Source organism: Halichoerus grypus, chromosome 9 (assembly GCF_964656455.1).
Source record: "Halichoerus grypus chromosome 9, mHalGry1.hap1.1, whole genome shotgun sequence".
Classification (NCBI taxonomy): Eukaryota; Metazoa; Chordata; class Mammalia; order Carnivora; family Phocidae; genus Halichoerus; species Halichoerus grypus.
This window is the reverse complement of record NC_135720.1, coordinates 93917263-93943717: the sequence shown is the minus strand read 5'-3', so window position 1 is coordinate 93943717 and position 26455 is coordinate 93917263. Positions and strand designations below refer to the sequence as shown.

Here is a 26455-nt window from a genome sequence, read left to right as displayed (position 1 = left end):
AAAAAAATCCCAGTGTTAAATCATCTTATGAATTTATTATTGAATTTGATAATTAATGAAATAAAACATATCATAAGGACTCTTCTGAAAATCTCACTTCCTTAGGCACCTCTGACTCAACTGCTGGCAAGCATATGATAGAAATCCTGCTCTTGATTAAAAAAAAATCTATTACAGGAATCTAAGAATCATTAAGAAAAGTTTCAGAAGATAGAGAAGACACGTGAAAGCTGGCTATTTGGATTTTTAAATTTCATTAAGATAAATGAGAAGTTACATGACAATTTCCAAACAGTTGGCTAATTATACAAAATGCATTCAGGCATTAGAAACTATTATGAAAAGGTGAAAAGCTTTTTATTGTGTTACATTTCTACTGAACTTGAACTGTAACAGCTGAGACACACCAGCGCCTTTTGGAATTTATCCTGGTTCATTGCAAAGTGCATATGACAAAAACTGCATGTGGTGAGTCAAACTCAATTAAAATAAGACCAAAAAATTGATTTGAAATGGCAATTTAGTTGAACCAGAACTGGACCCAAATTGTTTTGTTACTCTACCAATCGAGATCATTCCAAACTCCTATCTTCACTTTACTAAACTAAATAAGACTATCATTACAATTGCATTTTGATGTTGAATCATACGAAAAGGCATGATTGAATTAAGTAGCAATTCTCTGCTACCTTTGTGAGTTCACTGCAATGTGTGAGGACTTAACTTTTTTTGCCATTTCAGTCAAAATGAAAAATCAATCAATAATCCACAGAACAAGACTTTGTAAAGGGTCAAAAAACAATGCATACCTGATATATGGTTTGTAAATATTTTTTCCCATCCCATAGGTTCCATTTGTTTTGTTTTGTTTTGTTTTTGTTGTGGAGTTGTAGGAGTTCCTTATATATTTTGGACATTAAAGGGGCAGTGTTCCATGGTATAAAGTTTCAGTTATGTTAAATGAATAAGTTCCTGCTGTACATCATAGTGCCCATTGTAGTTAACAATATGGTATTGTACACTTCAAAATAGATTAAGAAGGTAGATTTCTTGTCAAGTGTTCTTACTATACACAAAAAAATTAGGACACAAGGAAGATCTGGGAGGCATTGGATAGGTCTATTACTTTGACCGTGGTGATGGTATCATGGGTGTTTGATATGTCCAAACTCATCAAATTATACACGTTAAGCGTTGTATGTCAATTGTACCTCAACAAAGTTGTTTTTTAAAAAAGAAACAATACACAATATTCAAAAATTACATTATACATCTTCAAATAAAACATAATTTCACACTCTTGCTTTTTAGGTTTATAGGAAATTGAGCAGAAAGTAGTTTCCCCTGTTATTAACATCTTCCATTACATTTGTTACATTTGTTACAACTGATGCATTATTCATACATTATTACTAACTGAGGTCCAAAGTTTGCATTAGCATTCACTCCTTGTGCTGTATATTCTATGGGTTTGGAAAAGTGTTTAATGAATAACATGTACCTACCAATACAGTATCATACAGATGAGTTTCACTGCCCTAAAAATCCTCTGTACTCTGCCTATTCATCCCTCCCTCCTTCCCCTTGAGCCCCTAAAATACCATGATCCTTATTCTGTCTCTGTAGCTTTTCCTTTTCCAGAACGTCATATGGTTGTAATCATGCAGTATGCAACCTTTTTAGAAAGGTTTCTTTCTCTTAGCAATATGCATTTTTATGTCTTCTGTAGCTTGATAGCTCATTTCTTTCTATCACTAAATAATATTCTATTGTCTGGATATACCACAGTTTATTTATAAATTCACCTACTAAAGGATCTTAGTGCTTCGAAGTTTTGGCAACTATAAAAAAAAGCTGCCATAAATATTCATGTGCAGGCTTATATGCAGACATAAATTTTTAACTCCTTTATGTAAATACTAAGGAGCACAATTGCTGAATTATATGATAAGACTATGTTTAGTTTTCTTTTTTTGAAGATTTTATTTATTTATTTAAGAGAGAGAAAGCAGAGAGGGAGAGTGAGAGAGAGAAGCAGACTCCCCAGGGAGCAGAGAGCCCGACTCAGGGCTCCATCCCAGGACCTTGGGGATCATGACCTGAGCCGAAGGCAGATGCTTAACAACCTGAGCCACCCAGGCGCCCCAAGACTATGTTTAGTTTTCTAAGGAACTACTAAACTATCTTCCAAGGAGGCTGTATTATTTTGCATTCCCATCACCTGTTGCTCCACATCCTCATCAGCATTTGATGTTATATGTTTTCAATTTTAGCCATTCTGATAGGTATGTAGTGGTATCTCACTGTTTCAATTTACAATTCCCTAAATGATAAATAATGTCAGTAATCTCCCTGCTTATCTTCTTTGGTGAAGTGTCTGTTCAGATCTTCTGCTCATTTTTAAAATTAGACTGTTTGTTTTCTTATTGTTGAATTTTAAGAGTTCTTTGTATATTTTGGATACCAGCCCTTTCTTTATCAGATATATGTTTTGCAAAGAATTTTCTCCCAGTTGGTGGTTTAACTTTGAATTCTCTTAAAATACCTTTTACAGAGCAGAAGTTTTTAATGTTCATGAAGTCCAACTTCTGTTTTGTTTTTTTGTTTTGTTTTTTTCATGGACCATGCCTTGGTATAGTATCTAAAAAGTCATCACCAAAGCTATGATCAACTAGATTTTCTCCTATGTTATCTTCTGGAAGTTTTATAGCTTTTCCTTTTACATCCAGGTCTCTGATCCATTTTGAGTTAATTTTTGTGAAACTCTGTGTCTAGAATCTTTTTTTTCTTACATGTGGATATCCAGTTGTTCCAGCACCATTTGTTGAAAATCTTGAAGTTCAGTAGTGTTAATCCTCCAACTTTATATTTCTCCTTCAATATTTTACTGGCATTCTGGGCCTTTAGCCTTTTTATATAAACTTTAGCATCAGTTTGTCAATATCTACAAAATAACAGATTTCAACTGTGCTTGTATTGGATCTATAGATCAACTCAGGAAAAACAGACAACAAATATTGAGTTTTCCAATCCACATGGAAAATCTATTTATTTATTTAAATCTTCTTTGATTTTGGGACGCCTGGGTGGCTCAATCAGTTAAGCATCTACCTTTGGCTCAGGTCATGATCCCAGGATCCTGGGATTGAGTCCCGCATCGGGCTCCTTGCTCAGTGGGGAGCCTGCTTCTCTGCCTGCCACTCCCCCTGTTGTGCTCTCTCTCTCTCTTTCTCTCTCTGACAAATAAATAAATAAAATCTTTTTAAAAAATCTTCTTTGATTTTGTTCATCACAGTTTTCTAGTTTTCCTCATATAGATCTTAGATATATTTTGTTATACTTACTTTTCTTTTCTTTTTTGTGCTAATGTAAATGGTATTGTGTTTTCAATTTCAAATTCCAATTGTTCATTGTTGGTGTATATGAAAGTAATTAGCTTTTGTATATTAACCTTGTATCTTGTAACCTTGCTATAATTGCTTATTAGTTCTGGGAATTTTTCTGTTATTCTTTGGGATTTTCTGCATAGACAATCCTGTCATTTGTGAACAAAGACAGTTTTGTTTCTTCCTTCTAAAATGGTATACCTTTGATGTCCTTTTTTTTAATTTTTTTTAATTTTTTATTGTTCTGTCTTACTGGATTAGCAAGGACTTACAGCACAATGTTGAATAAGGAGTAGTGAGGACATTCTTGCCTTGTTCCTGAGCTTAGTGGGAAAGCATCTAATTTCTCACCACCAAGTATGATGTTAGCTGTAGACTTTTTTGTAGATTTTTTTATCAAGTTGAAGATGTTCTCTTCTATTCCCAGATCTATTGCTGAGATCTTGACTTATTTTAATGTAAGTATTAGTATGCTTCAGGATTAAACTAAGTAAAAAAGTCTGTCTTAAAGTGTAGTGGGTAATATGTCATCTTTTCTTTTCTAAACTAAAACTTCTAAAATAAGAGTATATCCAACATAATCATATTTTTAAATGAAGATAAAAACTTCCACTCACTGGAAGTTGAGTGTAGGTAAATAGGAATGGCATTTTCCAGTATTGAATCAAAACTATACTTAAGCAAAATAACCCTCCAATCCTCTTGGTCAAAATCACTTCTTTAAACCATTATGAAAAAAAGAGAGAGAGAAAAAGAAAATAAACCATTATGTATACTAATGATTTTACAGTTTTGTCTATGACACTTAGGTATGTCTCCAATTACCTCAACACATATAATGGTATTTTAAAACTATTATTATGTTCCCTCCAATTTTCTCAATACAATCATAGGTGCCATGTGCAATAAACATCCAAAGGCAGTTTTGTAATTTGTTTCATTGGCTCTTGATTGTTTACAGATACACTGTACATTATGCCAAACTTCTCCTTGAGACAATATCTGGACTGTTTCTGTTATGGTAAACCAACATTTGGGAAAGACTATACCAACACATGGATGGCCAGATTGGAAATTTCATGTGAAATTCCCACAGTACTAACCACCAAGAAGAACTCTCTAGAACAATAAGCTACTTTTACATTTTATCCTCACGAAAGTATTCATAAGTGTCCATAGAACACTTGAGAAATGCTTTACCGCAGGCATTAAATATATGAAACAGATTATAGGAATGAAAATATGGCACATTTTATCAAATTGTGGAAAGGTTTCCAAAATTACTATCCTTAGGTTCTTAGTCACTGATATGTCTAGAAACCTGAAGAAGGCTCAGTGTAGGTTGTTATCATTCATGAGATGTCTGAGACCCCCTTTGACCATATACACACTTCTTATACTTTCAGTCAACCGAGCTCTTGTTGCAGCTTTGCAATATAGCCTTCTGCTATATTAAATTGCTAATCTCCCATAGAGATCCAATATTGAGCCCAGGTATTTTCTAATTTTCAAAAAGAATGGGGTGTTAAAAACAAGTCAAAATGATAATATACACTGATAGAAAAATGACTGAATACAGATCAAGTTACAATAAACCTGCATTATGGAGAATGAATAAAACCTTGGACAAGTGAAAACTAGTTTCTATCATTCTCTACCCCTCAAAGTCATCTCAGTAAACCACCCCCCAAACCTTCATATCTCAGAATTTCCTTCTACTTACTCATTGTTCTGTTTATTCTCTTCAGCTTAAGTCAGGTGAAACTTGAGATTACTTTTCACTGACCTTAAAATGTGATCAGTAGCCATCTAGGCTTACAAAGACAGGCAAGGCCCTGTATGGGAGCCAACATACGTATTTTTACTTTGCTTAACATTCTGTCGTACTGTGAAATGATTCTAATCTTGGGAAAGAGTAGTCAAGAACAGTTAAGATACTTACTAAGCTCTTTCATTGACTGTAATTTCTTTTTATTTGACTTCATGGGCAACTGGTTGTTATAACTCTAAAGAAGAGCTTCGTTTTTTTTTATTTATGGCAACCTGAAAATTAAAGTTCCCAGAAAATGCACATGATTTATAGTGATAATAAAATGAGATGTTGGAAAGCAGGAACAAGTTACACACAATGAAGTTATGGTTCTCAAAAGGTCACAATGCAGTAGACTGATGGCCTCTAAATGCCACTATTATGACTCAGAATGTGTCCTTTGAACAGCTGAACATTATGTTACGGTTAGGGCTTACAAGTTGAGAGCCTTCTATTATTTTACCCTTGTGGAGGCCTCAGTTCTTCACTGCGTGTTCTTCAGAGGTGCACACATCTCCAGACCTGCAAAAGGGACAACCGGAAGTTAGTGAGACCCTAATAAGGAGTCAGAATATCTGGCTCTAACACTCAAGAGATGTGTTCATGTGAGCCAATTGTTTGGTTTTCCTGAGGTTCGGTTTCTGTTATGGAGGCAATATGAATGCTAAAAGAAAAAAATACCTTACACATGGTTGTCATCAAGCACAAACAGATTAGAAGGGGCTGAGTCTAATGAGGGAGGCTGTGGCCACATTCATGAAGGAGGTGATGGTGAGTAGAACTACTGCAAGTCAACAACTTTGGAGAACTGCAAATAGACTGGAGATGTATTTAACTGGTAGCATCAACAGAAATTGACTTTTAACTGGATGAGGTATGGAGGGGTCAAATGTTGTTCCCAGGTGTCTGTCTTGGGCGGTTGTAAACTTAGGGTGTCTTTTTGTGGGACAGTGAGCATAGGACATGGGGTAGATTTGACAGTGGGGTGGTGGAGGGATGGGAGTTCAAAGCAGTTGGTTTTGTATACCTGTAGAAAACTAGACATGCAATTGGAAGCTGGAGATATGACCCGAGGAAGGAGAAATAATCTGAAAACAGTAGTGAGGAGGGAGTAGGTGATAAAAATTCAAGGTAGAACCAAGTTTTAATTAAGGAAAGGAGGTAAAGGAAGTCTTCAGAGAAGAAGTTGAGGATGTGGGGAGGTGACTGTTACTAGAACTCTTTTTTCAGCACAGCTATGATCATAATATCATCTTCACTAATACCAACAACAGAGACAGAAGCGGACGCCTAACCCTTTCTTTGCATTTATATTTGTTCTTTTGGAAATACTTGGCACAGTTTTATAACATTAGTTTATGCAAAAACATAGTATTCAATTTAAAAAATGCAAACCAGAGCCTCTTCTTAGAAATTCATCATCTTAGAGCTTGAAGAAACCTTAAAAATCACATAACTCCTTGAAACGACTTGTATTCAATGTCATAGTAGTAAGGTACAGGTTTCTACACCATCGTAAGTAAAAGAACCAAATAATTGTCTTCATTTTTCACTGGAGATAAAAACCCTCATCTTTTGTAATCTCTGGGAGGGGGTCACCAACCTGGGAGGTAAGAACATTGCCTTCTTATCTCTGAACTGACACCTTTTTTTTTTTTTCATGGAATGTTTCACAAATTTGTGTGTCATCCTTGTGCAGAGGCCATGCTAATTTTTCTGCACAGTTCCAATTTCAGTATTTGTGCTGCTGAAGTGAGTCCTGAACTGGCACTTTTTAGTCATGTGACCTTTGACAATTCATCTGATCCACAGACCTCCAGCTCCAAACATGGAGCTGAATTAGATCGTTTCATAGATTCTATTCAGCTAAAAATCTTTATGAGTCTATGAAGCTTTCTGCTTTGGAACAGGGGCATAACAGGGAATTTCTATTTGATAAATTGTAGAATGCTAATTTTGGATTTGAAAAATTAGAGATCGATTTTATGTATTCCTCCAAATATTTAACTTGTATATTTATGAATAAAGCACTGTGACTTAGGTGCACTGAATGAATAAATTAGCTCTGGTTCTTAGTAAAGACCAAAAAAATGGCAGAAAGAAATACATAAAGATAGAGGCAGCTGTTAATGACATATGATTTTTAAATAATAAAATTATCATCCTCCTCCAGCCCAGCCAACCCTGACAATGTGTACTTTTGTTAATATATATAATATATTGAGGAAGCCCACTTATAATCACTGTATACAGACATATATGGAAAGATAGTACTTTAGTTCCCAAAAGAAATATTTCATATTTTTGTATTTTATAAACTGTATTTTATATGGCTTAATATTTTCTGATCAGACTTTCATCTTCAACAATATCTTATTTCTCAGTTCTAGTGTGGGCTTCACCTAATTATTCATATGAAAAATGTTCCCTCAGAATGTCCCCTAATCCTGGACTTTCTCTAAGCGCCTCTCCAACTGGGTTATATATGTCTTACCTTAACATTATTTAATATGTTCCTAAAATAAGAGGAGTGGAGCTTGGAAGTTTTTAACTCATATTTCCCCTGTGGTTAAGAGCTCCCCTTTCTCTCGAAAAAAAAATGCAAATACTGTTTTAATTTTGCTTGCAATTTCATACACTTCCACACTGTAAGCTATTTTCTAAAATATGAATTGAAGTAATAGGAAAATTAAACAAGTCTGGCCAGCTTAGCATTTTCCATATTTAGTTGTTACATTTTGTCCTTCAGAACAAAATTCCACATTAGGTAAAGAAAAGACAGTAAATGTCAGATATGGAGCCGCCAAAGCATGCAGGAAGCCAACATGAATATGAGGAAATTCATTAACAAACCTACCCAGATGTGTTTATACATGATTAAATTTATGGATAAAATGATACGATTCTAAACGTTGCTTGAAAATAATCAGGATTGGGGGTGGAGGTGGGATAGGGAGTGAGGAATAGGGTACAGATTAAAACAATACTCCAGGTCTTGGGATGATAGTTGTTTAAGCTGGGTGATGGGTACATAGGTTCTGTTATCTGATCCTTTCTACTTCTGTATATGTTTAAATTTTGTAGAATAAAATATTTTTCTGTTATACTAAATGCTTAATTTATAAATAATCAAACAGGACATCTTTTATCCTGGACTGTCTTTTAAAAAAAAAAACAAACAAACTAGACCACAAAAAGAAATAAAAGACAACCAAATGAGCAAAGAGGTCACACTCTCACTCTTTGCAGATGATATGATACTTTATGTGGAAAACCCAAAGACTCCACCCCAAAACTGCTAGAACTCATACAGGAATTCAGTAAAGTGGCACGATATAAAGTCAATGCACAGAAATCAGTGGCATTCCTATACACCAACAACAAGACAGAAGAAAGAGAAATTAAGGAGTCGATCCCATTTACAATTGCACCCAAAACCATAAGATATCTAGGAATAAATCTAACCAAAGAGGCAAAGGATCTGTACTCATAAAACTATAAAATACTCATGAAAGAAATTGAGGAAGACACAAAGAAATGGAAAAACGTTCCATGCTCATGGATTGGAAGAACAAATATTGTGAAAATGTCAATGCTACCTAGAGCAATCTACACATTCAACACAATCCCTATCAAAATAAAATCCACTTTTTTCAAAGAAATGGAGCAAATAATCCTAAAATTTGTATGGAAACAGAAAAGACCCTGAATAGCCAGAGGAATGTTGAAAAAGAAAAGCAAAGCTGGCAGCATCACAATTCTGGACTTCCAGCTCTATTACAAAGCTGTCATCATCAAGACAGTATGGTACTGGCACAAAAACAGACACAGACACATAGATCAGTGGAACAGAATAGAGAGCCCAGAAATGGACCCTCAACTCTATGGTCAACTCATCTTCGACAAAGCAGGAAAGAATGTCCAATGGAAAAAAAACAGTCTCTTCAACAAATGGTGTTGGGAAAATTGGACAGCCACATGCAGAAGAATGAAACTGGACCATTTCCTTACACCACACACAAAAACAGACTCCAAATGGTTGAAAGACCTCAATGTGAGACAGGAGTCCATCAAAATCCTAAAGGAGAACACAGGCAGCAACCTCTTCGACCTCAGCTGCAGCAACTTCTTCCTAGAAACATCGCCAAAGGCAAGGGAAGCAAGGGCAAAAATGAACTATTGAGACTTCATCAAGATAAAAAGCTTTTGCACAGCAAAGGAAACAGTCAACAAAACCAAAAGACAACTGGCAGAATGGGAGAAGATATTTGCAAATGACATATCATATAAAGGGCTAGTATCCAAAATCTATAAAGAACTTATCAAACTCAACACCCAAAGAACAAAGAATCCAATCAAGAAATGGGCAGAAGACATGAACAGACATTTTTCCAAAGAAGACATCCAAATGGCCAACAGACACATGAAAAAGTGCTCAACATCGCTCGGCATCAGGGAAATCCAAATCAAAACTTCAATGAGATACCACCTCACACCAGTCAGAATGGCTAAAATTAACAAGTCAGGAAATGACAGATGTTGGCGGGGATGCGGAGAAAGGGAAACCCTCCTACACTGTTGATGGGAATGCAAGCTGGTGCAGCCACTCTGGAAAACAGTATGGAGCTTCCTCAAAAAGTTGAAAATAGAGCTATCATATGATCCAGCAATTGCACTACTGGGTATTTACCCCAAAGATACAAATGTAGTGATCCGAAGGGGTACATGCACCCCGATGTTTATAGCAGCAATGTCCACAATAGCCAAACTGTGGAAAGAGCCAAGATGTCCATGGACAGATGAATGGATAAAGAAGAAGTGGTATATATATACAATGGAATATTATGCAGCCATCAAAAGGAATGAAATCTTGCCATTTGCAACAACGTGGATGGAACTGGAGGGTATTATGCTGAGTGAAATGAGTCAATCAGAGAAAGACATGTATCATATGACCTCACTGATATGAGGAATTCTTAATCTCAGGAAACAAACTGAGGGTTGCTGGAGTGGGGGGTGGTGGCGGGGATGGGGTGGCTGGGTGATGGACACTGGGGAGGGTATGTGCTATAGTGAGCACTGTGAATTGTGCAAGACTGTTGAATCACAGACCTGTACCTCTGAAACAAATAATACATTATATGTTAAAAAAAAAAAAAAAAAAGAGGAAGAAGAAGATAGCAGGAAAGGAAAAATGAAGGGGGGGAAATAGGAGGGGGAGATGAACCATGAGAGACTATGGACTCTAAGAAACAAACCGAGGGTTCTGGAGGGGAGGGGGGTGGGAGGATGGGTTAGCCTAGTGATGGGTATTAAAGAGGGCACGTACTGAATGGAGCACTGGGTGTTATACGCAAACAATGAATCATGCAACACTACATCAAAAACTAATGATGTAATGTATGGTGATTAACATAATTAAAAAAATAAATATAAATAAATAAATAAATAAACCAAACGAGTAAATTTTTCACTCATTAGATATAAATGCTTAATAAAGTAATCATTGATTTCCATACACTAACTTCCTTTATCAAATAATGTATTAATCTTAAAATGTTCTGGTTTTGAAGTACATTTATCAGACATAAGCTATTAATTGTCATTCCACATTTTTTTGTTCTTATTTCCTAAAGAACCATACAAACAGCCTTTGGCTTCCCATTGCTTTCTCAATAGCCCAAAACACACTGAGCTAAAATGAACAGATCAGGGTACAGCCGTTCAGTCTTCAGTTGACTGGTGATTGATAAGTAGTGCTCCAAAATCTATTCCATGGGTTGATAGATTGGTGAATGTTCAATTCATGCAGATGCTCAAAATTAATTTGCTGCATTAAGACCCCCCTTAATTCTTTATTCACTCAGCCAGCACCTATCAAATACTCTCTTTTCTTTTTTTAACCTTAATCAACTCATTCCAACAAATATATTTTGAACACATATAGTGTGAAAGCCACAGTTTTAACCTAGGGATTAAAATTACTAAGACTCATTTTCTGCTCATAGAAAAGCATGGGAAACTATAAGACAAGGCAGAGTAAGTACCATAGTAGAGGGGGCTGAATAATGGCTCCCCCCAAATGCTCACATCTTAATTCCCAGAACCTCTGAATACGTTACCTTACATGACAAAAGGTAATTTGAAGGTGAGATTAAATTAAGGATTTTGGGATGAGGAGAGTATCTGGATTATCCAAGTTAACCTGCTGCGATAAAAAAGGTCATTATAAGTGAAAGAGTGATACAGGAATGTCAGAGGCAGAGATTTGAAGATGCTATGCTGCTGGCTTTCAGATGGAAGGAACCACAAGCCAAGGAATGTAGGTGACTTCTGGAAGCTGGCAACGGCAAGGAAACAGATTCATTCCTAGAGCCTCCAGAAGGAATACAGCCTTGTGAACCACTTTGGCTTTAGCCTTTTAAGACCCATTTTGGACTCCTGACCTCCAGAAACTTGAGACCTCCAGAACTTAATTTGTGTTCGTTTAAGCCACTTTGTGTTTTTAAGCCACTAAGTTTGGGGTGATTTGTTACAGCAGCAATAGGAAACACACAGATAGGAACAAGATTACTTCTGACCAGAGACATCAGGAACAATTTTCTAGAGGAGATTAAATGGAACCATGACAGAGGTCTCACTTCTGCATCCTTTCAATCTATACTGTCTAGTACAGTAACCACTAAACACATGTGACTAAATTGAAACTAGAATTAAAAACAAAATTTTATATTCAGTTTTTGCACTAGCCACGTGTCAAGTGCTTAATAGCCACACATGGCTAGTGGGTACTCTATTTGACAGGGTAGAGATAAAACATTACCCTCATTACAGGGAATTCTATTGGGCATCCTGATTTTAGGTCCTTAAGAATGGCACTAATTTCTGTCATTCCCCTGGGATATGATATGCTTTTCATTTATTATCTTGGCCAGGGTGGAGGGCACAGGAATGGGGCAAAAGCAGAGGTTTCCATCTGAACTTCAATTGCTTATTAATCATGCTCAGTCTTTTATTATCAATCCTGGCTGCACAATGGAATTCACTGGGGAGTTTTTAAAAATACTACTGCCCAAGCCCATCCCAATCATCTGAACTAGAATCTCTAGGAGAGTTTGAGGAGCAGTGTTTTTAATGTTCCCCAGATAACTCTTTAATTAAGACTATTGCTGAGCAATAATTTTATTTAAATGTAAGTACTGGTATTGGAAAGGTCTTTCTTTTTATTCTCATAAAATTTACTTGGAGGCCATTTACAAATACATAATTGCTGCCAAAATAACTTGTCTAACCAGTTAAGTAAGTCTTATAGCAAAATGCTTACCATCTAATGCCAAGGGTTATGTCCAGAACAAATGAAGAAATACGGGTTCATTAACATATTTATATATTTAACATTACTAATGTGTATTATAGTCTAGAATATTTAAAATACACTATATAAATATATTTATATTTTGTATATGTTAATTTTCCTTTCATCAGAAATCTATTTGACTATTTGGTCATACTTTAGGAATAGACATTTAAAACGTGGGTTCTGGGTTACCTGGGTGGCTCAGTTGGTTAAGTGTCTACCTTTGGCTCAGGTCATGATCCCAGGGTCCTGGGATCGAGCCCTGCTTCAAGCTCCCTGCTCAGCGGGGAGCCTGCTTCTCCCTCTCCTGCTCCCCCTGCTTGTGCACTCTCTCTGTCAAATAAATAAATAAATCTTTAAAAAAATAAATAAAACTTGGGTCCTAATACCTGGCACAGATGTTGCAAATTAACAGAGATTTAACTCACAAAATCCAGAATAATAAACAACTATCACTTACTGGTTTTTTTTATTATAATGTCTTTTAATTCACTGATAAAGAAATAACATACTCCGAAGCAATGTTAGATTAATCACACTATTGTTCCAGGCAAGAGGCGATGAAAGGAGTCAAGTCTGAATTTAGTTGTTGCGTACCTTTCTTAGACTTGGTACTTGGGAGAAGTGGCTTAGCCAAATGAGAACTGATGTCCCACTCCAGTGTAAAAGTCAAAGTCTCACGTTGCCAGACCATGTTGCTAGATAACAAGGTGCTGGTGATGACAGGCAACAGGATATTTTTGGAGGGGCTGGCTGCATGGCTTTCACCACTGTCCAGCTATCAGTTTTTGAAAGATACAATGCAGGTTTAACAATGACATGCCAATGCATTTTTTTAAATTTATTGAGGTATAACTAACATATAATATTAAGTTAGTTCCAGGTATACAACATAGTGATTCAACATTTGTTGAACATTGTGAAATCGTCACCACAGTAAGTCTAATTACCATCTGTAATCTTACAAAGTTACCACAGGGGCGCCTGGGTGGCTCAGTCAGTTAAGCGTCCAACTCTTGATTTCAGCTCAGGTCATGATCTCAGGGTGGTGAGATTGAGCCCCGCCTCCGGCTCTGTGTTGGGTATGGCGCCTGCTTAAGGTTCTCGCTCTCCCTCTGCCCCTACCCTCCTCTAAAAAAATATAAGAGTTAATACAATATTATTGACTATATTTCCACCAATATATTTTAAAATTAAAAGCACCATTTCCATAAGGAGAAAATTTCCAAAACTCTTAGTGCTAGCCCATCAAACACTAGCTCTACAGAATACAATGACTCTTTTCCTGGCCAAGAAAACAGTACAAAGATCTTGAGTAAAGAGAATAAATGAGAGAATACAATTCTTGGAGTAGTAAGCAGAGACTAGTTCCAGGATATGAGTTGTTACATTAGAACATTTGTTTGGAAACATGTGTTCCTGGTATAATGATGGGAGTGGTCCAGATCAGAGTCCCTTGGCAGGGACTCACTTGGGCCTCTGCAGTGCCACCCTACTTATTTTAACACCTTCTCTAGTCCCTTATCAGATAAACAATGAAAAGGAGAAAGAACATCGAGAAGAATGCTGCTAGAACTTTTCATAGTCAATGTTAAGAAAAATTACAATCCTTATTTTTGTGAGAGGGTTAGATCTCAACAAGATAATGTTCCTTCAAATGGATCCACAGTATAGCTCTACAAATTTATAAGAAAGTTTTACTCTACTTTTGAAGATAAAAGTTAATCAACATGGTTATAGCTGTGTAAATACATACATTATACATACATGCATACATATACATGTGCATATATGTATATAATTAATCATATTATATAATTAATAATTATAATTAAAATAATATATACATATCTGTTTATATATGTGTCTGTAAAAATAGTGAACCACAAGATTTTTTTTTTTAAAGATTTTATTTATTTATTTGACAGAGAGAGACGCAGCGAGAGAGAGAACACAAGCAGGGGGAGTGGGAGAGGGAGAAGCAGGCCTCCCGTGGAGCAGGGAGCCCGATGCGGGGCTCGATCCAAGGACCCCGGGATCATGGCCTGAGCTGAAGGCAGACACTTAACAACTGAGCCACCCAGGCGCCCCTGAACCACAAGATATTGAAACTGAAGGCTCAGACTGAAAAAAAAACTTGCCCTTAAAAAACTTCAGTTTAACAAACACTTGAGAAGACTCATTAAACACTGGGCTGACTCCTGACTCCACTCCCACTGAGGAGCAGATAAGGAAGACAGACATGTAACTACAGTAGTAGATCCACTGGCAGAAGAATGTTCACGACTCTATGTGAGCACAGAGAAAAATCATCTAGCCTAATGGGATATCAGGATGGCTTCTTGGTGGGAGTGACAGCTCAACTGTGTTTTGAAAAAATGAGTCATGATAGGCATTATTCTTGCTGAGTGATGAGGGCTAAGAGGTGGGAAGAGTAATGGGTTTTGGACAGAGGAAAGAACATAATGAACCCATAGCAAAATTATGTGAACGGGGAACTAGACAAAATTTAGCAAACCTAGAATATGATGTGTGCTGTAAAGGTGACGGCAGATGAGGCTGGAAGGAAAGGCAGCATCTAGATTACGAGGACCATATGCACCTTGTTTTAGAGACAATTTTCTCTTTTGCAACTGGTCATATTTGCATTTTAGATTATTCAGTCTATCTGCTGTATGAAAGATTTAAGTGGGTAAATAATGGAAACAAAAAGATGAGTTACAAGGTTAATGCAGGCAAGCAATGAACCCTTGAACTAGAATAATGGCATAGGGAAAAAGAGAAGGGATGGAGTCTGTGATTGTTTTGGTGATAAAACATAGAATTTGATGATTGATTGGATTACAGAAGGGGTAGAAGAAAGAATTGAAACTGACTTCCAGCTTTCTTGCTTGGGTGACTGAGAGGATGTTGGTATTTTTTAGGGAATGATGAGTTTGAGTAAGAATATTCATTGAATGAAAACTTCTAAGTTCAGATGTATAATTTGTTTTGAAGTATCTGTCGGAGATTCAGATAGAAACACCCAGCAGATACTTGATACATAGAACTGAAGTTCAGGAGAGACTTCAGGACCGAAAAGAAAGAAAGAGAAAGTTACTTGGAAGGCCAAAGAATATGAGTGGTAGTAAGAAATAAAATAATACATAGGACATGAGATTGCCCCAAAAAACAGCAATACCATTTGGGGGCACATCAATGCTACTAAGGTACATCAAGGGACAAAGCATGCCCTCGAGGGACAAGGTAGGAAGAGTTAAGTAGGAAAAAAGATAGCCAATATAAATGGGTATCAAAGAAACCAAGAGAAGAGAGGTTTACAAGGATGGTATGGTCCTCAGTGGCAAAAGCATCAGAGAAGTCAGTAAGGATGTTGAATTCACAGCCTCCCATACTGGGAAGACTGGCCACGTGGCGCATGTCTTTAACTGTTGTGAGTACTGCAGCATGCTTGGTAAACCTCCATGGATTTCTCAGAATCACTTTAGGTGAGGTGGAGGAGCAGAGTGCGGCTTGAAGGCAGCTGGTAAGACACTAACACGGCCAAAGTGGAGTGGGCTGTGATGATTTGGGGTTTCAGAATCACACAAAACTTGATTTGATTTGTTGTTCCACCACTTAGAAGGATGTCGAGTTACCCTCTGAGCCTTAGTTTCCAAAATTTGCAAAATTAAAACAAAATACTAATAGCAAGGTGCCAGCATGGTTGGGTTCTAGTGAGAACTCTTCCAGAATTGTAGATAGCGTCTTTGCGCTGTGTCTTTGCATGATGGGGAGACAGATATCTCTCTCTCTTTCTCTCTGTTCACATAAGAAGAGAGTCCTATCAGATTAGGGACCCACCCTATGACCTCATTTAACCTTAATTACCTCCTTATAGGTCCTGCCTCCAAATATAGTCACATTGGTGGTTAGAGCTTCAACGTGTGAATTTGGTGGGGGACACAATTCAGTCCATTGAATAGCCATTCAGATCACTGATAAAATGGGAATGGCTACCCCAACCTAGTCACCCACATAACCTATTCTTTGAATAAGAATGAGCACCTAAGGTCAGAAACATGGATGGAGGTGGGGCGCCTAGATGGCTCAGTCATTAAGCATCTGCCTTTGGCTCAGGTCATGATCCCAAGGTCTTTGGATCGAGCCCCGCATCAGGCTTCCCCTGCTCAGTGGGAAGTCTGCTTCTCCCTCTCCCACTCCCCCTGCTTGTGTTTCCTCTCTCACTGTCTCTCTCTCTCTGTCAAATAAATAAATAAAATCTTAAAAAAAAAAAAAAAGAAACATGGATAGAGGCATTCCTGTATACCCTCCCCCACTTGCCTCTGCCTTATCCAGCCTATTTTCTCTTCTCTCCTGCTTTGCCCAGAAATAATGCTATGGAATTAATAAAAAGAATAAAGTTTTCAAATTGTATTCTTTTCCTAAAAGAGAAAGAGCATATATCCTCCCTTTCCTTCAAATAACTCATACATTAATTTTCCTTTTTAGGATATCACACGTTTTTTGGTTTTTTGTTTTTGTTTTTGTTTTGATAACAGCCTGGACCTTGAGCCATCTTCCCACTAAATAAATGTAATTGTAATATTTTGGTTGTATGAAAGAAAGATTGCCTGCCTGGGAGGCAGGAAACTTGGATTCTAGGCTCAGTTCTACTGTAAACTATTTGCAGCAAATTGCCTAACATATTTAAATCTTGAAGCTTGTTTTCTCAAGTGTAAAATGACTGGGTTGGATTTAACGGTCTTAAACTTTGTTCCATTCCTAACATTACATAATTCTAACAATATCAGAATTATATATCAAAAAGTTTCTAAGGTTTAAAACACTCAGCTTCCATAGTCTCCAACTCAAGATCTTCTATTAGAGTTTGATGAGCCTAGTTTGTCATTTCCCACAGTAAGAAATAGATAGATACTGTGATATTATGGCTTGTACTCGATGCATTCTCTAAATGGAACAGAAGCAGAGTTTCCCTTTAACTCTGAATTAGTGCCCAAGGTTGCTTTCTACATATGGCAGTACAGTAACTGTAAACCCAAGAGCATACCACTAGAGGGCAATACAGTAACATAGATCCTTTAGGACCTTGGCATTTTATCCTATGGTGATCGCCTGTAAACATGATGTAATTGACTCTCTGAGCACTGCCAGTATTATGGGATGTCACTGCAAACACAGAATACAAACTAAAAAAAAAAAAATCAATGCAATTGGGAATTATTTAATGCCAGCATGATGATAAATGTAGACATTTTGACTGATTATAAATAAAGCAAATTCATGAAGATAAACTCAAATAATGGACTCTTTCCTTTTTATCCAGATATCAGACTATACAATACAAGACAGCTACATTCAGTTCCTTTTAAAGGATATTTCCTCATGAAGGGGCTATTCCTTGGGCAGGGTGCCTGTGTCCACCTGTGACAGCCCTCCCCACTCGGCAGGCCTACCTTCCTCCCCTTGATTGCATCCCACAAAAGCAGATAACCCATAGCCTGACCGGCCAACTATGAGGTAGTTTAATGTAAAAGTTCTACACAAAATGTGGTCGGGGCTGACTGGTTGCACCAACAAGATTCTCTCATTCTGAAATTTAAATTTACACCCTTGGAGAGAATCAGTCCATTGATTGCAGGAATATACATGAGAAGAAACTAAAGAGTGATGATCTTGGATGCCTGCTGCTGGGGGCTGTGGGGGGCATTAGAAAAGCCTATCTTTAAATGTGGGTTGAATCTTGAATCTTTCCCATTTCCAAATTACAGTTCCTGTTTTTTAGAGGCTATTCCTAGCTTCCTTTGAGATTTCTCTCCCCTTCTCCCTCTCTCCCTCCTCTCTCTCCTCCTCTTTCCCTTCTCTTGCCTCTGCCTTTGTCTTTCTCTATTTTTGCACATAGAACTTTTCAATTACCTGAGTTGGACTAATTGGGTCCTTTATCCTGCCCCTGAAAAAGGAGCTTAAAAGCACACCCACAGTAACTGCTGTCGTTGCTAACCAATTTTCTTTTTGCACATGATACTATCTTGCAACTGCATGAGCATATCCTTGAACTGCAAAGGGGTCATAAGTTTGTTACATGCTTGCTAAGAAAAACTCCAATTAAAAATACGTATTTTCGAACAGATTATTCTTATTTAAAAAAAGAATTATAGTGTTATACAAATACTAAGAGATTTGACATTAAAAATTTTGAGCAGCACACTGTTGCAGGATATCCATATTGTAAGCCTATTCCAGTCATTGAGGCACAGGACTTCTCCAGAAGGGTCACATAGGATTTGAAGACTGCAGCCCCCTGGAGTTTCTCACCGTCATGCTAGTACACACTCAACCTCTGGCAATTCCTCAAAATGATCATCTAAGTGTTCCTACCAGTTTATGGCTTTAGTGACTTCTGCTCCAGTTAAGCCAGTCTCAGCTGTCACTGTCCGAATGCACCTGTCTCAATTCACCTGTGAACGTCTGAATTCACCTCTCTCCACATCTCAGGGTGTCAGTTTGCCCCACAAGCTCAGTGCTTAGATGAATCATGAAAAGTCATTGATTTTCAGTTTGTTCAGCTTTTTCTCCGTGTAAGGATGGGAGTGATGACTTCCAAGCTCTTTCCATGTCAGAACTAAAACAAGTTCAGAGATGACTTACTGAGCTTTACCATGAGCCTAATACCATGCAAACTGTTGTAAAAATGTCCATGTCTTTAATTCTTGCAGTAACACTATGGCTTTCTGCGGCAACCCCCACAGTGCCTCCTTGTGGCAACCAGCTGCAAACCCCTGGGTGGGTCCTCCTAATTGTGTGAGGATTTTAGTTCCTTGTATATCAGTTTCTCCTTTTGTAACTTCTAGAAATTTCAAAATCCATGTAGATGATTCTTCCAATATTCCAGACGCTCAATCCCTCGACCTCTCTTCTCTCCACAGTTGACCATGTCCTCCATATGATCTCAGTTCCCCACCCCCAAGGTCCTATCATTGGCTTATCTGCCATCACAAATAGGAATCTCTCCATGATCTCAATTTCAAAATTGCATTTTTGGACCACCCCTTCTTATCTCCTCAGCTCAATCCCTCTAGCTCTTCTGCCCCCCCACCCCGCAAAACACTTCAATGACAACAGATACACGATCCCTTAATTCTACTTTCCACTGTTACTTGCTGCCTTCATCATCCACCTTCTCCGATATCCATGTTCCATCATTATAATTACACCCTTGCATGGAGCCTCAGGTCTCATGCCTTCTTCATTACACTGTCTTAGTACAACTGTCACTCTGGTTAAATCTAGCTCTGCCTAATCCTAACCCCATACCTGTGAAGCTAAACATGACTAAAGACAAATATTCAATCACCCAATGGCTCTTAAATTAAATATGTGTCCACTAGCTCTTAGTGCTACCCGGAAATCCAAATATGCTCGCTAGCACATTTTCTCTCCCATTCCCTTAAACTCTTCCTCATCAGTATTTGGTTCTCAGACCTTCAACAGCTTCACCTGCCTCTTTACTCTCAGCTGATGACCATACTTCCAATTTCTCTTTCAGGGGAAAAAAGAAACTAAATCAGGAGAAAACTTCCATGCTCACTCACAACCACCACCACCCACAGATCCTGCACTTGCGCCCACATTCTCTGCCTTCATTCCTGTTACCGTCAGTCTTGTATCTAAGGCCAACCTTTCCCTGTGTACACCAGATCCTTTCCCTCTTACCTTCTCAGCCATTCCTTTTCTGACATCAATCATTTTTTCCTTCTCTAATGGATTAAAGAAGATAAACATACAAACATGCTGTAAATGTTCCCATCTTTAAAAAGTATATATTTAGTATTGACCCCACTACCTACTATCCCATTTCTTGGGCCTATTTTTCAATAAAACTTCTTGAAGTTGTCTGTACTTGTGTCTTAAATTATTTACACACACACACACACACACACACACACACACACACCACTCTCTAACATTACCTCCTGCTTCTTCCATCCTCTCCCTCCATTCCAGCCACACGGCCTGGAATTGCTATTTCTGCACCTCACCAACCAGGACCCATCTCAGGGTGTCCTTTACCTGGAAATCTCTTTCCTTTAATGTCCTCATGGCTTGTGCCTTCACTTCTTCTAGACTTCTGTTCAATTGTCACCTTACCACAAAAGCCTAACAAACTTTTCTAAAAGAACAATGCACTCTCTCCCATCACTCCACCCAGGATTCTCTTTCCCCCTTCTCTGCTTCATTTTTTTTTTTCCCAGAGCATTAACATCTTCTGAATTTTTAAAATCATTGTTATATACCAGCAAAGTGTAAACTCCATAGGAGAGGGACTTTCATCTGCTTTATTTACTGCTTTATTCCAAGTGCCTAAAACAGTGCCTGGACACAGGGAGCATTCAATATATATTAGCTGAATGGATACTAAATTCTGCAGACAAGGAAACCAAATTTTACAGACAGTACATTAAGTGGCTCATCTACTAGGAGTACAGAAATGATAAAAATTGCAAAACTTCTAATTAAACAGGACCTTCAGGGAGCCTGGCTGGCTTAGTCTGTGGAGCATGCATGTGACTCTTGATCTCAGGGTTGTGGGTTCGAACCCCACGTTGGGTATTGAGATTACTTTAAAAACAAATAAAATCTTTAAAAAACACACACACACAAAAAACACCATCTGCATCACAACATAGTTAGGAATCAATTCTCCATGGGTCTCTCATGTTTCTGCAGATCTTACAAGCAGAGGCACCAATCGCCTTTGCTCCAGATTGTATTTTCATGGATATTTATATACTGATCAGTCCTAGAAATTAGAGATGGTATCTCCCTCAAGAACAAAGAGTAGGTATGCTTGCTGCCCATTTTTAAAAAATCGTATTCCCTAAGTTCAGGGTTTCTCTCCTGATGTATAGGCACCAATCTGGACCTAACACTTTGGCCTACAAAGTTCCCAGGGGAACTTTGGACAAAGAGAACTAACACAAACACGTTACTTGCTGTGCTCTGAGTAATAAAATCCTTTGTCTCTGACCTAGAAGTGCCTTCTGCCATCATCAAAACGGTGGCAGGCTAACTTGTGAACTTGAAGGAGGTAAGATCTCAGACCCTTCATAGTTCTTCACAAACACTATACTACTGTTCCCCAGTGCACCAAGTGAACTCTAGCAGTTTCTGTCTCTGATTCTTAGAATCCCTTAATTTACCAGAGATATTCCATTTAGTTACCCCTTAATTCTCTGTATAACTTAGGTAGTTGGCAATAGATGAAAGACTTAATCCTTTGCTCAAGTTTATATTTAACCCAAGATGCCAGGTAAATCCTAAGCGATGTGTTGAGGCACAGAGGAGTGCCATTCCTACTGGACAAACCCAGGCAACGCTCGGGCTGCTCACTGGACTACAGTGGAAGGGGGAACGGGGCACTGATTTGTGCTCGTGCTTGTAGCAACTGAAGATCTCTCATCCTCACTCCTCTCTGGTCTGGGTGGCTTCCCCTCTTCACTAGCCTGTTATCTCTTTTCTCCGGTCTAGGGGCAGGAAAAGCTCGCTTTGCCACTTTGAAGCTGAGTCCCTCTACCTTACGATGCTTAGAACTCAAGAAGTTACCACATTTGTTCACTGCTTTATACTTTCCTCAAAGCAGTGGTGACTGAACACTTACTGGGTCGAAGAGAAACCCTCAGGGATCAAATGATCATGAACTTAGGGTTGTCTCTGTCAGCCCCACGGTCAGCATCCAGTTCCTAGAGCTAACACATCACTTAGCACTCCCTTAGAAGGACAATCTCTCCATTCACTGTCCCTGAACATGACATGGCCCTGGACACCTGGACAGGAAAATGACAGTAGCATGGAAGACAGACCCACCCTTATACCTGATCTAGGGAAAATGAGACAGAACCAGATGTCCCACCACATCTGGACAACCATGGAACGGCACCCCACCCACCTCTACCATATTAATATAATAATTGAGATATTCTATATGATGGTGTCATTCTCCCAACAAATATTTAGTTAACACTAGTTGTGATAACTGATTAAGAATTTTAACACAAGGCAAGGGCAATCTGGGGAAACACATGATTGTATTTTAATGTCATATTTGATTAGATATGTTATCTTTCATTATCAAAGTTCTTCACACATTTTAATTAAGTGTATATATATCAAACTGAAAGATAATTAAATTTTGAAACTCTTTTGATCTTTCTGAAAGTAATCAATGGCAGTATTTTTAATAACTGATTCTTCAGTTAGCTTAAATTTATTATATTAAAAATATAATTTATAATTCATATATATTAATTCAAGCCTGGGAAATTATAGAAATGTATTGAGTTAGAAGCAACAGGACAATCACAATTCCCCATCTCAGGAAGTAGCTGCAACACGGGCCCTAGCATACCCAATCTTTTTCCCTTACATAAAACTACCTTCTTCCTTATTTCACTAGGCTCTTAAATCTTGCCTGAGGAAAGATTGTAAAAATTAATCTAATTTTAATTTAGTGATACTGCATCACAAATCAAAATGACAGCCCTGTCTTTCTCTCTGGTTAACAATCTTACATGGTGATCAGTTGAAACAATTCTAAGAATTCTTCAAAACATGTATTGCTAGCAAAGTAACTATTTGATTAAGTTAGACAGGAAATTCTGAAAAATCTTTCATAAAATAACTATTAATGCAACTCATCCGTTCAGTTAAAAACACATATTTCTATCTTGACTCAATCAGGAAAAACGGTAATCAATATAGGAGTTATTTAGTTTTAATTGAGACTAGACAGGCACATCAAAACTATCCCTAAAATTTACTTCCACTGGACATCTGGACTTGATAGAGGGAAATCTTAACAGAAAATGGGAAATTCTTCCATTCTAATTACATATTTAGGAAATGGTTTGTGGACATACATGCATCTTCAGAATTCAGAATGGATTATTTTTCCTTTTTATATAAACCAATATGATCAAGTTAAACATTCTAATTTACAGTGGATGATATAAAACTTCATTACTTTGATTTTGTTTTTGTGAACCTCTTAATATTACATGTTTTCTTCAAATGTTCTAAAGCTCTGTAAATACTTTAAAACTCCGACAGCTTTAAATGAGCTCTGGATTTCAGAAATTTGTGTGTACATGTGAGCAGAAATAAAAAATTATCTTATTTCATTAAAAGTAAGCAAAATGTGAATCTCATGCCACATGGTCTGCAGTGAATTTCAACAATAGAATAAAACACTTTGTATATGCACTGCCGAAACAAATACTAGAATAAAACAGTTTGGCCTAAGGAATGGAAAAAACTAAAGTAATGGATTCAAAAACAAGGAAATGGGCATTTTTCCAGAAGCCTACCCATGGTGAAGAAAAAATATCAGGTAACAGGTCAGCAGCTAAAGCCCCTAGGTACAGGAGTCCAAGGCAAGACGGAGTGGTCTGAAGTCAATGAGGCACCTGGAAATTTTCAGAGAATTGTGGCCATCTTGGAATAGTGGTTGAGGGTGAACTCAACCAATCCAACAGGCCCACGCTCAAATCCTGGCTTTACCAGCTAGTGACTAGATACTCTTGGGCCAGTTACTGTCCTAAGAGCTTCAGTTTCTTCAAAATGTAAATGGACATGATCACAGCACTTATCCTAGGACCTTTGTGAGGAACAACAACAATCATCCACATAGCACAAGGCCCGGCCACAAATCCAGCACATGCAGCTGAGAAGAGTCATGTTAAGAAGAGAGAAGTTAGTAATCAGGAATCAACTTGCTATCTTACGAAATATAAAGAAGACAGAGTACAATCCCATAAATATGGGGTCAGGCTGCCCACTGTGCAATTAGGAGTTGGGTCATTTGCTACTTGCATTAAAATTAAAAAGCACATTTTCCCCATTTTACAGGCAAAAGTGACTTGGAAATGCAACCCAGTAGTTGTTACAATATATAAATTTGTCCAACCCACTTTCTGGTTATATTCACACCAGAATGAATCCAATAATTCATTTTCTATGACTCATAATCACATGGTTTCTAGAAAGTTACTGAAGAATTAATATGAGTCATCTTTTCTAATAGCCCTAACTCTATAATGTCTTTAAATCCTGCTTTGTCTAAGTTAAGCAGACGTGCTTTCCAAAGGTCACAACCTCTTCCCTTGCCACAGGTCTGAACATTTTCTCATTAGAGCCTTAATTCTCTGTGAACGGCCCAGTATGACCACAGGTTTAATAACTTCTCATCTAGAAAGACAGCCGCACGCCTTTCTCAACACGGATTTGGCTTAGCTCGATATCACATTTTGCAAAATGCCCCTCTTTATCTTCTACCAGTGAAAACTCCCCTTTACTCTCTTATCCTCCAACTTTCAACATCAAATATGGAAAATGTTTTCCCTTTAGGAACATTTTAAATGTTTGTATTTTAAGAGGCTCCCAATTTACTCCCTCCCCCCACCCCCAATTCTTTAATTATTTCTCAGATCTTTAATTACATGAGTCAAAATAAATTGATAATTACATAAACCAAGTATATAAACTTGTCTTCACAGTGACAGTTTCAAATACTTTTAAGGTCAACTATTTCTAAAATATGAGTTCTTTTCAGTTAAAGACTCTTAAATATTTTAAAATCTATCCCATTTCAAATTTGATATCCTACAATGCATACTGAATTCTAGGTACAACACAGAATAGCTTTTTTATACACTACCAAAGCCAGTGTGTAATTGTCTCTTCATTTGCTGTTAATTTTAAGACGAAGTCCCATTCTCAAGAGAGGTAATTACACTTGGAAAAAAAAAATCAATTAGAGACTCTGCTTGTCATGTTTTCCACAAAATCCCCAAAGCCCCAGGAAATACTGTAGAATTAATAAGTCACCAGTAAAGCATTAATGTGAGTCACAGAAAGACCAAACCTCTTTCAATTTGATGAAAGCAATACATTTGCAATCATGTCAAAGGCAGAAACACTTTAGAGCCTATCTAAGAAAATCACCTTGTGGAATTGTTAACTATAAAGGCTCAGAATTATTTCCTAAAAAAAAAAACTCAAATTCTTTCAAGAAGTTGGCTGTAATTCTTTGTAAAGATTGAACTCTACTATTCCTGTATGTTTTCCCACCTACTATTTTACAATATATAACTGAAAAGCATACTATCGAACAGTAAGTAGGGAGAAAAATACTAACCAGCAAACTCTGCTGAGCTCATAGTCTGCTACTCCATGATCACTTGGCCGGATGAATCCAAATCCTCCACCAGCAACGAGACTCCTGCTTCACGGACACAGTTCTGAAAAGAAAAGCTCATCTAGTCAGACCTGGGTTTAAGAACAGAATGAACCTGGGTTCAAATCCTGACTTGGCCACCTACTAGCTGTATGACATAGAGCAAGTGATCTAACCTCCCTAATCTCAGCTCTCTCATCTTTCAAATAAGAAAAGCAATAGCTATTTACCAATGGCTTATCATAGCATGAGGCACACAGTACAGGCTCAAAAACAAGCGCTATTATCACGATGATTATTACATGACATATATCTACTGCCATTTCAAGTTTAAGGGTTCTTTAACTGTAAGGACTAACTTCTTAGTATTTTGTGTGCATATCATCATACACAACACTCACACACATCTGATAATTATGAGCACCACCCTCCCCAGTTCCCTGGTTCTGTGAGCTCTACCCGAGCTGCAAAGCTGTAGGGGAGGAGACAGGGAAACAAGGAAGTCAGCGTGGATGAAGTCAGGAAATGTTCACATTAGTAACTAGTCAAAAGCCAAATCTGTACAACCACATTGGACCATTTCCTACCTTGATTTTTATTATTACTGCCTGAATATAGGGCAGCTGATTTTTTTAATCTCTATGTTTACAACAGTTTAGTTCAGAGGTGAG

The 26455-nt window shown here is 37.6% G+C and overlaps 1 long non-coding RNA gene and 1 other non-coding gene across 2 annotated transcripts; both read right to left on the bottom strand.

The window, feature by feature from the left end:
- Positions 1–5352: 5352 nt before the first annotated feature.
- On the bottom strand, positions 5353–26042 carry LOC144379074 (uncharacterized). Its single transcript, XR_013441229.1, has 3 exons — positions 26015–26042; positions 25746–25848; positions 5353–5718 (listed from the first exon to the last, which is right to left on the bottom strand). It is a non-coding gene; the product is annotated as an uncharacterized LOC144379074 (long non-coding RNA).
- LOC118553588 (U6 spliceosomal RNA) lies at positions 6851–6956 on the bottom strand. The gene has a single exon (XR_004926106.1). It is a non-coding gene; the product is annotated as a U6 spliceosomal RNA (small nuclear RNA).
- Positions 26043–26455: the final 413 nt, after the last annotated feature.